Genomic DNA, 19,431 nt, shown 5'->3' with positions numbered 1-19,431 from the left:
CCCAATCCTCGCCTAGTTATGATTTGTTTAATAGATTATAGTGCCTTTTGCACTTCCCATTTTCTAGTTCATAAGATCCACGCGTATCACTATATCGTACGGATGAAATATAAGTTACAGAAAATAGTTCCCTCTTAAAAAAGAAAGAAAGAAAAGCCGCGCGCCGGACAAAACAGACCCCACGTCCGTCCGTCCCGAGGCGGCCAAATTGACTGTTTTGACCCTTTTTCGTTAGTTTAGCACCATCTGACCCTATATGCAAAAGTTTTTCAGATCTGACCCTTTTTCTACTGTCATTGTGTTTGGCAGTAGGATAACTCAACCTACCGCCAAGACCTTTGGCTCTTGGCGGTAGGACTTACCTACACCGTCATCTCCGTTGTTTGCAAAAAAGACCCTACCGCCATAGTCTGTGGCGGTAGGATGTGTTACCCTACCACCATAGGCTATGATGGTAGGGTCTTTTTTGCAAAAAATGAATCTTTTATTGCATGCGTGCCCTTATATAATTATATGCATGTCCCTACCGCCAAAGACTATGACGGTAGGGTCTTTTACACACCGAACAAGTGTGACGGTGTAAGTAAGTCCTACCGTCAAAGGCTTTGGCGGTAGGATGTACTACCCTACCGCCAAAGACAATCTCTACTCCTAATGTCTCAGTTGGTAGTCTCCGTTCCTGGTTTATTTTCGTCCCACCGCTTTCGTCTGGTTATTTTTCGTCGGTTTTTTCGCCACCTCCCACCACCCCGTGCAAAACAAAAACAAACATACGCCACCATCCGTCTCTCGATCCACCCGATCTCGATGCGGCCGCCCTATCTCCCTCGTCTAGCGATGCAGCGCCCCCAATCTCCCCGCTCCGCCGCCGCCGCCCCAATCTCCCCACTCCGCCGCCGCCGCCCCCCGCCTTCCACTATCACCCGCTCAGCCACCTCCACCCTCCTCTACATCGCTGGATCCGCTTGTAGATCATCAAGGAAGCGGCTCCCGGGTCCGCGCTCGTGCGGCCGTGATGGAGGGTCTCGAGATGGCCGCCGCCGAATATGAAGCCCCTGACGGAGGAGTCCAGATCTGGCACCTCACCAAGGTCGCCCCCACGGTGAGTGCACATGCCTTCTGAATCCCGGCCCGTCCATCTTCTCCCTGAGTTGCAGCGACGGCGAACCCAAACTGCCTCCTTATTTTTGGAAAGAATCATGCGTAAGAGATTTGGAAAGAATCATGTGTGAGACATGGGTCATCGGGAGGAGTCTGCGGTCGGTGATTAGCGTAGAAGGAAAGTTCCCTCACCTGCCGTTTATGATTTTCTCTCTATCAAATAGGACTCCCGATCGAGGGCTGGGTTTCGTCTCACGCTCGGGCGCACGCTGCCGCCGTGATCCTTCCGCTCGGGAGCCCCGTATTCTCACGGTCTCACCCACGCCCGACCCCGGCTCCGATTATCCTCGTACCCAGCCGCCGGCTACCGGAGTCGCTTCTCTCTTCTCGCCAGTGGATCGGCTCCACCCTCCCACGAATCCCCACTCCCTTTGCCGCCGGATGCTCCAACACCGATGCCATCACGCCGCCGCTGGTAGGCCTGCACGCCCACACGCCCAGCAGCTACCAAGGCCGGTGATGGAGCAGCCCCTGGGACCCTCCTTGTGTTGCGGTGGGAGCAGCAGAGGCAAGGATGGAGATGGGTCTGCAGGTGAGGGCGGCTGTAGCGGGCCTCTGGTTCGGCGGCTGCGACGCTAGGTGAAGCGGGATGGAAAGCAAGACCCTGAGGCGACAGGTATGGCCTTCGAGACTACTGCCCTTAGTGCATCCCCCTGCATGGGTATGTTAGGATGATCTCCATCGTGTGGGCCCAACGGCCCACCGGGCCCTTAGATCTGCGCCCTGATCGAGGGCGCTCAACCCACTATGATTGACGGGCCCCTGTCACCTGCACTATATAAAGAGGTGGGGGCTGGCGGCTCGCATCACGAGGTTCGTCGCGATGCCGTACACCCCACCTACATCCCTACCGATCTAGGGTTAGTGCAGTGCTGATGGGAAGCGCCGCCACCACTTCGCCCATGATCTGCCATCACCACCGCCGCCATCCACCATGGCCACCCCATCGAGTTCATCCGGCCAGGTAGAAGGTAAGAACTACCGGAATATCTAGCCTATCCGATCCCGACGGATCTAACAATGGTATCAGAGCCATCTAGGCTAAGAATTTCGGTACAAAGTGCATACACAGAAATGGCGTATCTTTAAACTTTATTATTTGGGTTTATTTTATTAAAACTTTCTTCTTTATGGCACTTTAAGCACCGTCTTAGTATTCCTTAGTCTGATTTCGGAACTGTAAAAGATCCAGGAATACAGCTATTGCTTTTCTTTAGGGGTATTATTATGATTGTCGTACTCCCCCAGATGATCACATTCTTCATTAATGGATATCTCATATTTCTTTCTCCCCCTCGAAATGTGGCAAGAACTTTTCTGCCACAATTTCGAAAAACCATTCACAACTCTTGTGAATTGAGGAAACTTTGGGTATCTACTTCATGTATCTGATTACTTCATATGTAATGAAGTTATCTGTTAACGGTATGGGAGTACTTTTTCCAAAATTCCTCCCTCCACCCCCACCCCCCAAAGAACCCTAGCAGGGCAGAGACAAAGAACAACAAAAAAGCAGAAAGTTCACCGGCAAAGGGCCTTGGCCCCCGCCGGCAAAGTGCGCCACCACTCCGGCCGCGCCAGTTCCTCTCGATCCGAACGGGCATCGGCAAGCCGAGCCGTCCGGACGAAGAACAACCCCGCAAGGGGCAAAGGGCACTGCGACCAATCCGCTCGACGGCAGCGCGCTCACCGCAAGGTGGACGCGCAGCCGGCGAGGGGGAAGGCCACGGCGCCGCTGCCGTTCGCTCTGCCGTCGTTGAACTCGAATGGGAGGAGAGGGGTGTAACACCCACGATGCGGCTATATCTCCCACGTGTCGAGGCACGACTTAGAGGCATAACCGCATTGTGGTTTTGTCGCAAGAAGGGTCATCTTCACACAATCCCATGTAATGAACAAGAATGGGATAAAGAGTTGGCTTACAATCGCCACTTCACGCAATACATAAATAAATCATACATCATTCAGAGATACACACATAGGTCCAACTACGGAACCAAAAGAAAAGAAGACAACCCAACTGCTAGATCCCTGATCGTCCCAACTGGGCTCCACTACTGATCAACAAGAAAAGAAACAACACAACAGACAAGATCTTCATCGAGCTCCCACTTGAGCTCAGTAGCGTCACCTGCACTGGTCTCATCGGCACCTGCAACTGTTTGGAAGTATCTGTGAGTCACGAGGACTCAGCAATCTCACACCCGCGAGATCAAGACTATTTAAGCTTATAGGAAAGGATGGTGTAGTGAGGTAGAGCTGCAGCAAGCACTAAGCATATATGGTGGCTAAACATACGCAAATAAGAGCGAGAAGAGAAGCAACGGATCGGTCGTGAAGCTAGCAATGATCAAGAAGTGATCCTGAACTCCTACTTACGTCAAACATAACCCAGAAACCGTGTTCACTTCCCGGACTCCGCCGAGAAGAGACCATCACGGCTACACACGCGGATGATGCGTTTTAATTAAGGTCAAGTGTCAAGTTCTCTACAACCGGATATTAAAAAATTCCCATCTGCCACATAACCGCGGGCACGGCTCTCGAAAGTTTATACCCTGTAGGGGTGTCCCAACTTAGCCCATCATAAGCTCTCACGGTCAACGAAGGATAAACCTTCTCCCAGGAAGACCCGATCAGTCTCGGAATCCCGGTTTACAAGACATTTCGACAATGGTAAAACAAGACCAGCAAAGCCGCCCGAATGTGCCGACAAATCCCGATAGGAGCTGCACATATCTCGTTCTCAGGGCACACCGGATTGTCCAAGCTTCCGGTAGGCCAGCCCAGAGTTGCCCCTGGTGGCCACCGGCGACTGACAGGTTGGACCAACACTCAGAGGAGCACTGGCCCCGGGGTTTAAAATAAAGATGACCCTTGAGTCTGCAGAACCCAAGGGAAAAAGGCTTAGGTAGGCAAATGGTAAAACCAAGGTTGGGCCTTGCTGGAGGAGTTTTATTCAAAGCGAACTGTCAAGGGGGTCCCATAAATCACCCAACCGCGTAAGGAACGCAAAATCAAGGAACATAACACCGGTATGACGGAAACTAGGGCGGCAAGAGTGGAACAAAACACCAGGCATAAGGCCGAGCCTTCCACCCTTTACCAAATATATAGATGCATTAATAATATAAGAGATATTGTGATATCCCAACATAAACATAATCCAACATGGAGCAATCTTCAACTTCACCTGCAACTAACAACGCTATAAGAGGGGCTGAGCAAAAGCGGTAACATAGCCAAACAACGGTTTGCTAGGAAGGTGACAAAGGTTAGAGGTTCATGGCAATTTGGGAGGCTTGAAGAGCAAGTGAATAGGTAACGCGGCATAGCAATAGAGCGAACAACTAGCAAGCAAAGATAGAAGTGATTTCGAGGGTATGGTCATCTTGCCTGAGATCCCGCAAGGAAGAAGAACGAGTCCCTGAAGAAGACAAACGGACGTAGTCGAACGAATCCTCACAACTCCGGAAAGAAACCGAAGCTAACGAGAGAAGCAACCCGGAAAGAAGCAAACAACACGGTAAACACACAATCATAAACATGGCATGATGCACAATCAAGTATGATGCATGTCCGGTTTAAATGAGGTATGGCATGGGAAAATGCAACAAACAACACTACAAATTAAGTGGAGCTCAATATGCAACGAGTTGCATATTGACGAAACACCACATTTAATTATTTAGTTCGCTCTTGTTTAAGTAACCAACAATATTAAATGTTGTTAACCATGGCAAGGGGTGAAGCATAATTAAACAACCTATCTAGGCACAATCAAGTATGATGCATGTCCGGTTTAAATGAGGTATGGCATGGGAAAATGCAACAAACAACACTACAAATTAAGTGGAGCTCAATATGCAACGAGTTGCATATTGACGAAACACCACATTTAATTATTTAGTTCGCTCTTGTTTAAGTAACCAACAATATTAAATGTTGTTAACCATGGCAAGGGGTGAAGCATAATTAAACAACCTATCTAGGCACGTTTAAAAGAGACCGGGAATAACAAACGACAATACCGGAAAAACCCCATATCCATAATTTAGATTTGGTACTGTTCTGCCATAAACGCAATTTTAATATTGTTAAACAGCAACATGAAGTGCACCAAGTTAAACTAGGCATTTTTCTACCCCATTTACATATAAAGTTTATTAAAATCCGAGCTACGGTTAATTAGTTATGAATTAAATCATTTTAACATTGCATTCGAGCAGATTGAATAAACAGCACTTTACACATATTAAACATGGGTGCAAGCAGCATATTATTAAACTACACAAATTTCTGAACATTTTACATATATAACATGTTTTATTTGGATGCATGGACATTTAGTTATGAGCATTTTAAGATGATGGCATTTTCTGTAATTATGCATGCACTGGAAGATGATAGACCAACAAAGCAGAAAAAAAAACATACTTGGGCCAGAAGCAACGCAGTGCATCGGCCCAGAATGGAATCGGGCCCAAGCGGCTGAATGTGTGCAGGCAAAAGAAATGGTAAAGAGGGCAAAAATTGGGGCGCCTGGGGCTCGAACACAGGATCTCTTGACTGAATGCCAGCTGAGCTAGCCAACTCGGCTGTGCCTTAGCTTGTGACAGAAATGAGGACGCCATCTTACTTGAGCCAACTACAGAAGGTCGAGCTTTTGGAGCCATGGCTCACGGAGATGCTCGCCGGCGGCGCAAGCGAGCAAAGCAGCGGGCATCGACGCTACAGGACAGCAGCGGGCGTGCGGAAACCTGTGTGGGTGCGGTTGTGCGAGCGGCGGAGCAACGGCATGAGCAAGGGCTCGAGAACAAACTCAGGCAAGAGCAGAACAGAGGAAGTACAGCGACGTGCACGAGCACGAACTCGAGCTCGAGGTCACGGCCATGGCGGCCGAAACCAGCGACGCGACGAGGCATGCGGGTGCGCGGGCGTGCGAGGAAACTGGCAAGGACGCGAGCATAGCACGGTGTGCGTGGACGCAGCTATGGACAGAGAGCGAGGTGCTCTGTTTCGTGCGCAAGGCGAGGGTATAGCGACAAGTCTCTGGCATGAACAGATCGAGGCCGAACGGAAAACAAACGACGCCGATGAAGAGCGAGGAGGGGCGGCTGCTCACCGGGGTCCCATAGGACAAGACGAAGAGGCCGGAAGCACAACGTCATCGGCGCGAGGAGGCGCTGATCATGGCGGCGTTCGGCTCCGTGAAGAAGAGGAAGCAGGGGAAGAAGACGGCGACGTAGTGGAGGCGACCTAGTGAAGGCAGCGGCGAGACGGGACTTGGCGCAGGGCCTTGGGACTCCGGCGAGTTGAGGAGGTCCGGCAACGTCGGGGAGGACGGGACCCGACGGATCCGAGGCCAGGGCGGCGACGTCGGATGTTGACGAGGCGGGCAGCAGTTGAAGCTTCGAACGACCATGGCTCCTGTGCGAAGAACACACAGTTGAGAGAGAGGTCAGAGAGAGACCGGGGCATGAGAGAGAGGTTAGGGAGGGGGAACAGGATGGAGAGGGAACCCGAGGGAAAAGGGAAGAAGGGAAGGGCACGGCGCTCATCTGCTGGTCGCCGGTGGCAGCGCCGGTTGCCGGATGACGAGGCGAGGTGGACTTGCTATCCGCGAAGCAGAGGAAGCAGGGGAGGAAGAGGGAGATGGCGGCGCGAGGAGGACGGAGGAAAACCCTAGGGATCGCTGCGGGGCTTTCTAGGGGCGGGGGACGTGCTGGCCTCAACGTCCGTGAGCTCACGGCGCGACGGCGCGAGCTCCCTGTGTCTGAAGCGAGGGAGACGGAGGGGAAATGGAGCAGGTGGCCGTTTGAGGCACTGGGCTGGGCCGGCTGGGGAGAGAAACATGTGGGCTGCGGGGTCTGCTGCTGGGCTGCTCTTCCTTTCTCTCCTCATTTCTTTTACTTAATTCTTCAGGCAGAATAACAAGAGCAGAAATGCACAGGGAGATCAGGAAGGAAGTAGGCTGAGACGGAAATATTTATAAGATCCTGGATTTAGGCAAAATTTGAATAAAATGGTTTGGACATTTTTAAGGATATAAAAAATAATTCAAGTTTGAATTAAATTCAAATTTAAGCCATTTTTGAACCCAACCAAAACAATTCCAAAGGATCTGTAATTCGGCAGAGAGTGTGTAGGCATCATTTAGGATTTATAGGGATAAGTTGAACATTAATGGAGGAGCTTGGGAAGGTGACAAAAGAATTTATAGCAAGGATGGAGGCCGGGAATTGAGGAGGAAAAGGCATGAAACTTAACCTGTAAATGTGTTATGGTTTATTCCTAAAGAATGGAATATTTTTTTATAGCTCCCTAATAATATTGGGAGGATATGTTATAAAGAGAAAACACCATGTGAATTCCCTCGATTTAAATGGATCGAAGATCCATGCAATTTACTTAGTTGAGTTTTAAAAAAAATTAAATGATAAGATGGCATGATGACATGATGCAATGCAAAAATAAATAGAGCAAGCAAAAGAAACACAAAGAGATCACAAAAGTAAGGAAGTCTTCTGAAGCGTCGGTCTCGGGGCGTTACAAGGGGGCAGCAGGTTCTCTCTCTCTCTCTCTCTGCCACGGGGTGTTAAGGATGAAAGAAAAGAAGAAAACAAAAGGGGAAAAGGAAAGGGCTTGCGCTGGCGCGGCTCGCCGCCATCACCGGCGACTGGGGCGCAGCCGCGTGCCTCTATGGCACTGGATGCGGCGAGCGAGAGGGAGAGGTGAGGAGGAGCAGAGGAGGCGTAGCTGTAGCTTTATCTCTCTGCCAAAGGAAAGAAAGGGGAAGGTAGGGAGCTAGCGCGGCGCAGCGCGGCGCGGTGGTGCGTCGCCGTCGCCCGCGGTCGGTGAGGCCCGAAACCCTCGACGAGGGAGAGACGAAGGCGAGCGGCGCGCGAGGGGAGGAACTGGTTCGGTCGGGGGGGGGGGGATCGACCCCTGCTTTCTTCCAGCGAAATGCGCGCGTAGCCGTCGGATCAACTTGAATGGCCGAGATTGAAACCCTAGCTCATGCCGGGCTTTTTGGGCCGAAAGAGCTGAGAGGCTGGCAGTGGCGAGCTGGGCCGTGGCCAGCCGCAGCGGGCGCATGCGCTGGCCCGAGGCTGGGCTGCGCTGCAGTTTTTTTCGTTTATTCTGTTTTCTGTCCAAGTTTTGGGAAAATTTCAGATAGTTTTTCTATGCAAATTTTTCCAAGGAAATTTTTTGTTTAGAAAATAGAAAAGTAAACAGAAAAATTTTCTGAAAATGAAAATGGAAAATTTTCAGAAAAAGGAACGTTCGTGAATTTTATAAAGAAAATAATAAAGTTCATGAATTTTTATTTAGCGAAAGAAAAGTTTTTGTAAAAAGAAAAAGTTCATGAATTTTCTATTCATGTTTCCGCTGCAAATAAAAATAAAAGTGCTCTTTTTAAAAGTGAATAGAACTAAAGTAAAAGATAAAATTGTTGCTTCTCTAATGCATTTTCGAACCAATCGGTTATAATTGCTTAGAGAGTAAAAGAGTACAAAATTGTTTCTGAATAGAATATTATAAAGTTTCCGCTGCAAAGTAAAAAGTTTATCCTCCAGTTAAATTGGAACCAACGGGAAAATTTAATTGGAAGAACGGTTCTTAGCAATGTTTTTCCCCTGTGGGTGAAATAAGATGCAGATAGTTTACGCTATGACAAAAGAAAGATATTTGTTTTAAAAGTTAAAATGTGGTATTGTTATTTTCTGACCAACGTTGATGATAACAGTACGATAATTCTATGAGTCTTATGTTCAAAGCTTAAATCTCTGATAATTTTTGTATCAAAGTAATCAATTTTCAGAGAACAGTTAAAGATGAAGAAATGCTCTTGAACTAGAGAAATGCATATTTCTTGTTTCCGTTGCAATAAAGTTGATGATGATGATTATTTCTTAGCAAAGTTGTTTAATAGAAATACTATCATCACATTGTTTATGAGTTATATGCATTATTTCCATTTCCGCCCAACGGTGGTATGGAATTAATGTAGAAGAATTAGTTTTATTCTAATTCTACCACAACGGTGATTTAGAGTATGAAAAGAAAGTTTTAAAAAGTTTAATGTGCATATTTTTTAACCAGACCAACGTAGGGTTATTTTTTATGCTCATTATTGTTGATTATTGGCTAAGTTTTCTCAGACTAAAAGTTCTTCATGCTTTCATTCGTGAAAGCGAATGGCTGGGTACTTGTTACCCGAAAGATGACCAAGAAAGGTCAGAACATGAGGGAGTATGTTCTCTTTAAAGAATGGCTTTAAAAGAAAAGAATTCTTGGATATTAATCCAAGAAAAGAAAACAAATAGATCATTGAGAGTCTTGGTTGACGAATGTCTTTCATGTATTCTATATGAAGAAGATTTTCCAGTCAACATGATTTGAAATGAAACAAGCAACATGCGTGTTTAATTTGACCAACGTCGGATCAAGCATGTGTGTCAAAGAGCGTTCGGATTTATTTCTGAATTTCATGATTGCATATGCAGTCAAAAGAGCCAATTCTGGCATTTATGTTCCTTACAGGGAATTACCCGCATAGCGGGAAAAGAGGATTATGATAAAACCCGCATGGCGGGAAAAGTCAGGGAAAATACTTGCGTAACTGGGTAAAGTTGACATAGTATTATGTCAAAAAAATCATGTATGGCAGGAGAAATGTAGGCAAAGGACTTATCCTGTATGACAGGAGAAAGATATGATGACTCATGTGCGTTTAATGTGTCCCACTCTGGGAGAAAAGTATGGAGTAGCTATTATGCTTTCCTAGTATCGACCGTACACCTTATGTGTAACGGTCATTAAGAACTCAATAAATCCAAAGAGAATAAAAGTTACAGACGAACCTAAAGATAAGAATGATATGCAAGTGTGACTTACAAAAGTACTAATGATAAAGAACTATTTTGAGTTTCCGAAATGGAATGAGGAATAAGGAAAAAGTACTCCCATACCGTTAACAGATAACTTCATTACATATGAAGTAATCAGATACATGAAGTAGATACCCAAAGTTTCCTCAATTCATAAGAGTTGTGAATGGTTTTTCGAAATTGTGGCAGAAAAGTTCTTGCCACATTTCGAGGGGGAGAAAGAAATATGAGATATCCATTAATGAAGAATGTGATCATCTGGGGGAGTACGACGATCATAATAATACCCCTAAAGAAAAGAAATAGCTGTATTCCTGGATCTTTTACAGTTCCAAAAGCAGACTAAGGAATACTAAGACGGTGCTTAAAGTGCCATAAAGAAGAAAGTTTTAACAGAATAAACCCAAATAATAAAGTTTAAAGATACGCCATTTTTAGTGAAGATGGAGTAATCTGGGGGAGCATGTTGTATGACCTATACAACACCTGATGTTAGATCTATAAAGGATGAATGAGTACACATGGATCTTGTGACACAGGTCCCTGTAAAACCTATTGCCTCTTGGAAATAAAAGACTATAGAATTAATTTGCCTCTTGGCAATCACAGAGCAACAACAACCCCATATGAAAGAAGTGCCAGTACCTGAGACACAGATGGTCTCAAGGAATGAGAAAATCAGATACTTCTGATTACTATAAAGTCTATGTTAGTGAAAATCAAATCGAGGTTGATCCCACCTCATTTAAAGCGCTCAATCGAGCTTAGAGAAGTGTCTATTTGTCCAAATGATAAGAGACTATGTGAGATGAAATAAAATTGGTGAATCCTGACAATGTTTGGGACTCATAAGTAGTTTTCAATGGAGCATAAACAGTAGGCTGTAAAAGGTCTACAAGGTCAATGTGACTCCAAAGAAAATATGTAAAGGTGTAAAGCGCGACTTGAATCGAAAGATTTTGTGCAAAGAGAATGAACAAATTACAATGAGTGTTAGTGGCACATCATGACCGACATCATGATCTGAGTTACATCAGATGAATGTATAGAACACAAGGGATACTGCTTCAAGAAGTTTTTTATGGACTAGAGCAAGTCTCTAGACAGTTGCATTTAAAGTTTAAAGAATCAGATGATATTTTGGGTTAAAGAAAATGGAAGGACAATTGTATTCATGCAAAGTTATAGAATGGAAAATTCATTTCCCAATCCTGTGCATGTAGATGACGTCCTACTTGCTAGTGGTGATGTCAATCTACTTCAGGAGGAGAAAAGAAGTTCTTGTCCTCAAAGTTCAAAATTGCATTTCTCAGAGTGTCTCTCGTTATAAATATCGAGATTCACCAAGAAAAGAATAAAATGGGGTATTAGGAATGTCGCATGGACATGCTAACAAAGGTCTCTAAAGTAGGCATGCGAGAAAACCTACGCCTGTTCTTATAGTCAAGGGTAATTGAACTGGAAACTATGGTGTTCCAAAAGTTGATGAGAAAAGATTGAAAACGGATATGGTACCATATGCTTCAGCTGTTGGAAGCTCAATATATTACCCTGACACAGTTCACGTATCCGGGTTGTTTTGGCAATGTCCAGTCCATATATAGATCACTGGAATGGAGTCAAAGATATCGGCATCATGCTGAAAGAAATAAGTGCTCTCAAAAGATTGTGAGTACAAAGACAGGACTTGTGAAATGTATAGCGAAATCCACAATTGTCGCTAACTTTCATACTTGGAGGTTTTTGTGTGGAAAAGCTCCAAAGAATGAAATTATCATCAGTGTGATGCAAAGATATTTTATAGCTTAATATGAGGCTGAGGGACAGGCAAAATGGTTAAGGAGACCTGTACCCGGAGTTAATAATGGTTGACAACAGCGATAACCATTTTAAGTTTTTCGCTCCTATGACAACGAGTCAAGTGTTGATGCCAAACACACTGACACAGAGTTATGCGTTGTAAAGGAGAAAGTCCGGAATTATGTAGAAATGCTTGAAGCATAAAAGCAACAGACAAGTGTTTGCAGATCTGCTTATTAAAGGCTTACCGCCCAGTGTGTTCGAAGAACACACAGTCGACATGGGTTTTATGGTATAGTCTAAGATTTCCGGACAATAAAAGGGCCCAAGGTTAAAGAATTTGTTTCAAAACAGAGTGGTACGTTGTGGCTGTCTGATTCTATCGGCAATTGAGCTGTGACGATGAAACATATTCTATGTATTGATCTGTTATGAAACGAGTAAAGTAAAAGTATAAGGTCAAAAAGTTGAGATCAAGGAGGAGAATGTTAGGATGATCTCCACCGTGTGGGCCCAACGGCCCACCGGGCCCTTAGATCTGCGCCCTGATCGGGGGCGCTCAACCCACTATGGTTGACGGGCCCCTGTCACCTGCACTATATAAAGAGGTGGGGGCTGGCGGCTCGCATCACGAGGTTCGTCGCGATGCCGTACACCCCACCTACATCCCTACCGATCTAGGGTTAGTGCAGTGCTGATGGGAAGCGCCGCCACCACTTCGCCCATGATCTGCCATCACCACCGCCGCCATCCACCATGGCCACCCCATCGAGTTCATCCGGCCAGGTAGAAGGTAAGAACTACCGGAATATCTAGCCTATCCGATCCCGACGGATCTAACAGGGTATGCTAGAGTCCGGTTCGCCTGTCGCCTCCGAGAGTCTTGGTCCATCCTGTAGGTGGTATAAGGATGGAGAGGGGTCTGCTCTAGGGATGGGAAGGTGTGTTGTGGCGCTACAGCTTGTGCTCTGCATCTTAGGGGATGCATAGAGGTTGACGCTGGGTGCAGGGAGCGTGTTGTGCTATGCCCTGTGGTTCAGACAAGTTATCTCTCTCTCTCTCTCTCTCTCTCTCTCTCTGTGTGTGTGTGTGTTAAATTCCTCCCTTGCTAATATCTCTTCCTGTACACAGATGGAAACCAAAATATCAAGGCTGTAATATGTACAAGCATGAGAACTCTCTCTGTCATAGTATTAGTGTGGATTTATACCTTTTACAATGAGACATTAATGCATTCTGCAATGTTCCCTTCTGTAAATAAATGAACTATGCATTCTGTAACATTCCCTTCTATTAAATAAATGAACTATACATTCTGTTAAATCATGAATTGTAACCATGACCACCTCTCATGAGAATCTCAAAGGATTTTTCTCGAATACTTATCAGAAGGATGATCACCGTTGCCTTATGTTTGCTTCATTTTGGCTCCCTATGACTACTAACCGTGGTCACGTTATTCCTACATAATATGATATTGGCGATGGCAACTGTTGTCTTGCTTATGAAGCTTAAGGTATGATATTTGCTGTGACTATCAGATATACTATCAACTTTGCTTCATTGTTTGGAAACGGGCTTGCACAAGATATGTCATTGCTTACTATGATCTGTATGCTATATAATGCAGTTTTATCAGGTTTGGGTAAGGATCTGGAGGTGGAGAGCAGTATCGACGACAATGATATAGTTTCAACAAGCTATCGGGCGTTGGCACAAGATGGACGTGCCTCACGCAATTCAGACGGCTCTTACAATCCCAAGTTTTTTCTTGATATCCTCTTACGACCCCAAGTTAGATGTATGGTTTGCCAAAGTTAGATCTTATAAATTGTAGTACTGTATTATCCCAGATGGTTGCAATTACTACAATTATTAAAATTAGTTAATAGAAAATTACCCCCTACTGTTAATGCGAGGGTAAAAATGTGACATTGACACGGACAACAATAGTTTTTGTTGTATGTTTGATGCACTGCTCAATTGATTGCCTCATTTTCATTGCTTCGTTTCCATGGTGATAGACATAATATGCATCTCATATACATTTTTTCAAATGTTGAATGTGAGTACTCCACATTGCTCTGTTAAAATACTTGATGTGAACATCTCAAAGGCACTCTTGAAAAACAATTTGAGAGACTTCTACTTCTATGCCTTGCTTTTCATTTTGCTTTTTTATCAAGCCTTTCCATAAAATCGTATTGACTAGATTGTAACAACTACATGCATGTTGATTTATTTGCAGGTTGCCATATCTATTTTTACATCTTTTTGTCACAGGCGAACTGTCGTTGAGGGGGGGGGGGGGAAACAAGGATGGTGTCATTCACGTACGAACAGATGCTAGGGAAGTGGCCGGTCGGGGACATCACCTTCGGGGTCAGCCACTACATGCGCCTCTGGATGATCACTAGACCCAAAATATTTTGATCTACTGGAATGGTCGCATTGCCATTTGTGCTTGCCCATCATAAAGTGAGGAAAAACACGTGCCAAGGCAAAGATATTTTATCATTGTAAGTAGTATTTAAGATCGTCTTGGTACACATTCCAGGTTTCTCCACTCGTGCAAGAGAATAACTTGGATCACTAAGGATAAGATGCTCTGTGGTAAACTTCTCCTATGTTCTGCACCAAGGAGATGATTTTTCTTGCGACATCAACTGCGTTTGTACCGACAACTGAAAGCTCGTTGCTTGGCCGATCTTACAATTGAGGTACAATCTTATCTCCACATTTTTATTATTAATTGAAAGCTACATGACATCCATGAACATATGCACTTACAGTAGATTTGTGGTTGCCATTAAAGCTAAACTTTACATTTAACTTGCATATGCCATCTTATTTATGATCCGAGTATCCGTTCTCACTGCTCCGTGACAATTTCAACTTCGTATTCTTTACACTGTAGGTGGATATTTGATCTTATTTGGTTGTCTATGCTAGAAGAAAAATAGAAACAACAAAAATGATATTATTTTACCGTTTCAGTCTTTTATGTACGTTAATAATTTCTTTTAACGTATTCTGTTTTATTAGTGGTCACATCCAAAGTTACATGGTCCCTCTCTACTTTGAGGGTGCCATTTCAGCTTTTACGTACAAACAAAAATCTAAAAATATTGAGAGACGAAGAAAGAAATCATGTCCCAGTCGGGAAGGCATAATACTATCATCGTGTCGTGCACAAGCAGGGGTGGAGAGCAGAGGCTTGTTGTCTAAAACAGTGCAAGCAGTGTATGACCATTGAAAAATATGTCAGTGATACGTATACAAGTTTCAACAAAAACAAGCTAATTCACCCATTAGGAGTCACCTCAGCTTGAGAATCTTTTGGATACCAAGGAGAAAGTCAAAGCCGGGAGAAAATTCGAATCTCTACTCCTAATGGAGCAATTCATACTTCGTTTCGTTCGTTCGTTACTTCTCTCCCATCGATCGAAAAAACAACTGAGAGCTTGTTGCTTGGCCGATCTTACAATTGGAGGTACAATCTTATCTCCATATTTTTGTTATTAGTTGAAAGCTACATAACATCAATGAACAGATGCACTCACAGTAGATTTGTGGTTGCCATTAAAGCTAAACTTTACATATAACTGGCATATGTCATCTTACTTATGATCTGAGTATCGGTTCTCACTGCTCCGTGACAACTTCAACTTCGTATTCTTTACACTGTAGGTGGATATTTGATCTTATTTGGTTGTCTATGCTAGAAGAGAAGTAGAAACAACAAAAATGATATTATTTTACCGTTTCAGTCTTTTATGTATGTTAATATATTCTTTTAACATATTCTGTTTTATTAGTGGTCACATCCAAAGTTACATGGTCCTTCTCTACTTTGAGGGTGCCATTTCAGCTTTTACGTACAAACAAAAATCTAAAAACATTGAGAGACGAAGAAAGAAATCATGTCCCAGTTGGGAAGGCATAATACTATCATCGTATCATGCACAAGCAGGGGTGGAGAGCAGAGGCTTGTTGTCTAAAACAGTGCAAGCAGTGTATGACCATTGAAAAATATGTCAGTGATACACATACAAGATTCAACAAAAACAAGCTAATTCACCCATTAGGAGTCACCTCAGCTTGAGAATCTTTCGGATACCAAGGAGAAAGTCAAAGCCAGGAGAAAAGGAGCCCTCCACCGAATAAGATGTATGCTTTCATTTTTCGCAATGATATCTGCATTTTAGAATTTACTAACCGAAATGAATTGAAGACACATTTCTGTGTACACAGATGCATTTTTATTTTACTGAGCATGTGATGATGTATTTTTATTTCACTTGATCAATGCATTTTCCTGAAGTGTCCAATAAATAAATAAGAATGAAATGAGGCCAGGTTATTCCAAAAAATTAGTTGATAAACCTTGCTAACAAAAAGTGATATCCTTTTGCAGCATACCTCAGCTTGCATCTGAACAAACTTATTTGCCACCTCAGCTTGAGAATCTTTTGGATACCAAGGAGAAAGTCGAAGCTGGGAGAAAAGGAGCCCTCCATTTAATAAGATGTATGCTTTCATTTTTCGCAATGATATCTGCATTTTTAGAATTTACTTACTGTAATGAACTGACAACACATTTCTCCATACACAGATGCATTTTTTATTTCACTAAGCATGTGATGATGTATTTTTATTTCACTTGATCAATGTATTTTCCTGAAGTGCCCAAATCAAATAAATAAGAATGAAATGAGACAGGGTTATTCTAGCAAATTAGCTGATCAATCTTGCTAACAAAATGTGATATCCTTTTGCAGCATACCTCTGTAGCTTGCATGTGAACAAATTTATTTGTCACCTCAATTTGTGAATCTTTTGGATACCACAAGGAGAAAGTGGAAGCTAGGAGAAAAGGAGCCCTCTACTGCATATAATACTTCTAATGATATATGTATTTAAGAATTTACTTATTGTGATGAACTGACGATACACAACCAATGTAACCTAGAAGTGATGACATATTTCTGTAAGGGCAATGATCTGCGCCGGCGCGCCGGCCCAACTGTTGGGCCGGTCGAGCCCCAGCCGTACGATGCAGCGTGCGATGCAATCCCTTCAACCGTCAGATCAGATCCTTTCGTCTGTATCCCCCGTGGTCTTCTTCCCCAAATCACGCGACCGCACGCAGAGAGAAGAAAAGCCGATAGCGAGCACCACCGGCATTCCCACGCCGTGCTTGCAACTCGTCGTCGCCGTTCACATCCCTCATCGCCGGCCCCTCATTGCAGACCGTCGTGTCTTTGCAGTTCATCGCCATGACAGGTCGCCGCTCCGACATCACGCCGTTGTAGCACCGGCCGGCAGCGGTTGCAGCTCACCACCCCAATGGTTGCAACTCTAGATGCGCCGCCGGCCGCCCTCGCTGACGATGCTCGCCGTCGGGTGCATGTCGCTCGCATCGTCATCGTCTCCTTGGTCACCACTTCCATCTATCGCCATCGAAGCAAAATAATCATCGGTGGAAGCTTTGCAAGTTGAAGAACTCCGGTCGTCGGCGATGCAGCAAAATTGGTCATCGGTTGTAGAAAAAACTAACAACGTTTGTAACAAATGGGCGGTGATGAAGCTTTTTTCCATGGCCATTGAAGCCTTTTCACTCACCGTATGAATCTTTTTATGCACTGGTTGAAGCCTTTTCCGTTTTTGCTACAAACACGAAGACGGCGAAAGTGTGGCCGGCGACGACGGTTGCGAATTTGTTGCAACCGGCAGTGGGAAAAGCTACCTCCGGCGACCGAATTTGCTACACTTGGTGTGCGGTGGTGCGAGGAGCCGGCGACATAGGTGACCACGTCGTCAGCAGGGCGGGGGTAAAGGGAAGAAAGCACAGGCACGGGGAGGGATGAGGTTGGAGGTAGGGGATGAAGGTGTGCGGTTGGGAATAGAGAAGGGAGGAGGGCGCGATCTACGTGGGGCCACAAAAACGTGTCTCACACAGGGGCTCTGTTTTCGTGGGCACGGGATGCCAGCGTGGCTTGCGTCCGGCTGAAAATTCGGCCGGTGCACAGGTCACAATCGTTTCCCTTTCTGTAATGATATCTATTGTGATGAACTGACGATACACAACCAACTCCTCGTCTTCACCCAGTTCTTGTTTTGGTGCCTTGAAAAAATCATCTTAATCAGATACTAATATCACTTATTCGAGAGTCATGTTTGGATATTAAAAGAAATGGTTTTCAGAATGGAAAATCTTGTTCCTTGTAAAGTGCCAGTGGTTTTTGAATCTGGAGAACAGAAAAATATAAGAGAATATATCTGATAAAAAAATTTGTCCTTGTTGAGCCGGCGTTCAAAAAATGCTCTTTGGGAAAACCAGCACCAGGCCTACAAGTAGGGAATGATGGATTCTGGATATACATATTCTTATATATCAGTGTAGTACTAGGTTGTACAGTACATGACTGAGCTCTTCCACCTATCCAGGTAATTCGATTCATAGCCTAGGCACTTACAACATGGACATTACCACAAAAAGTGGCATCGTCCTTTAATCTGATGTAGTTCTCCCTTTGCAATGCTTTCTTGTACGCCAAATTATTTTTTAGCTATTTAATAGATAAGGTGCACTTACAATATATGGTTTTGTTCGCTCATTTGCCTCCCCTTCATCTATCTATCGATTTTCTCAAAAATAATAATATATCTATCGATCCAGCCTCCCTCCCCCTGATTACATACCAGTCGTCAGGCATAAGATATGGAAAATAATTGCCTGTTATTATGGAGATATTTGGTTGCTAAATAAAAATTGACGATTCCCTCAAATGTCTCCGTCATATGGAGATAATTGCCCTGATTGATATGGAAAAGAATCCTCAATTATCATAGGTATATTTCGTTGCCAAACAAAACTGATAACTCCCTCAAATATCTTTGTCATATGAAGATTGTTATTTAAGTATGATTTATTATAGGGTTGGTCATTCATCGAAACCCCTAGCTCACGTGCTCTCCATCAAGCACAGATGACAGATCACTAGGAGATCGTCAGACAAGTCGGTCACATGAGTTTACCATCAACAAACTGCATAGTCTCACTTTCATCGCCTGAAGGTGAGTTCGCCTTTCACACCGGCACTGCCATCCCCTTCCTGTCAAAGCAATCTGATTCCCTAGCACGTGACGAGAGGCAGGCATTGCAGACTCAACACAATGCAGACCTCGCAGCTAAGCGGAAGATCCCATTGCGCCGAATCCATTGCAATGCCTCACCCAGATGCACATCTCTTATGAATCACCATGTTATGTTACTGAGATTTTCATATGTCCAGTTTATATTTTCAGTTACTTGTTAACTCACATGAATGATTTAAACGCATCAAGTAGATCATATTTTGTACGAGATGATTATCTGGATCATTGTTGTCTATGAACACATCGTTTTGTTGGATATTCTTATCGACTTGCATCGCAAGTTAAGTGGATATCAAATTACTTCTCCATTGACATGGGCTATCATTTCTATACATGCAAAATTTTATATGCATTGTATTTGTATGTGCAACTGGTATCCATGGTCCATGGCAACGCACGGACATTATACTAGTGT

The 19,431-nt window shown here is 44.4% G+C and overlaps 2 long non-coding RNA genes across 3 annotated transcripts; one reads left to right on the top strand and one right to left on the bottom strand.

Annotated features, from left to right (window-relative positions):
• Nucleotides 1–824: 824 nt before the first annotated feature.
• LOC120965238 (uncharacterized) lies at nt 825–6,880 on the bottom strand. Of its 2 annotated transcripts, none has more exons than XR_005757777.3 (3): nt 6,684–6,877; nt 6,287–6,591; nt 825–3,319 (listed from the first exon to the last, which is right to left on the bottom strand). It is a non-coding gene; the product is annotated as an uncharacterized lncRNA (long non-coding RNA). The 2 variants fall into 2 exon arrangements; XR_012182980.1 differs by lacking the exon at nt 825–3,319 and adding an exon at nt 3,334–4,648 and having other exon boundaries at nt 6,684–6,880.
• Nucleotides 6,881–11,240: 4,360 nt separating this feature from the next.
• On the top strand, nt 11,241–17,461 carry LOC123494192 (uncharacterized). Its single transcript, XR_006664464.2, has 6 exons — nt 11,241–13,371; nt 13,486–13,656; nt 14,104–14,333; nt 14,413–14,575; nt 16,273–16,385; nt 16,637–17,461. It is a non-coding gene; the product is annotated as an uncharacterized lncRNA (long non-coding RNA).
• The last annotated feature ends 1,970 nt before the right edge of the window (nt 17,462–19,431 follow it).

This window comes from Aegilops tauschii, chromosome 5 (genome assembly GCF_002575655.3).
Source record: "Aegilops tauschii subsp. strangulata cultivar AL8/78 chromosome 5, Aet v6.0, whole genome shotgun sequence".
NCBI lineage: Eukaryota > Viridiplantae > Streptophyta > Magnoliopsida > Poales > Poaceae > Aegilops > Aegilops tauschii.
Note: the sequence above shows the minus strand (reverse complement) of the source record. Positions and strands in the feature narration are given on the sequence as shown.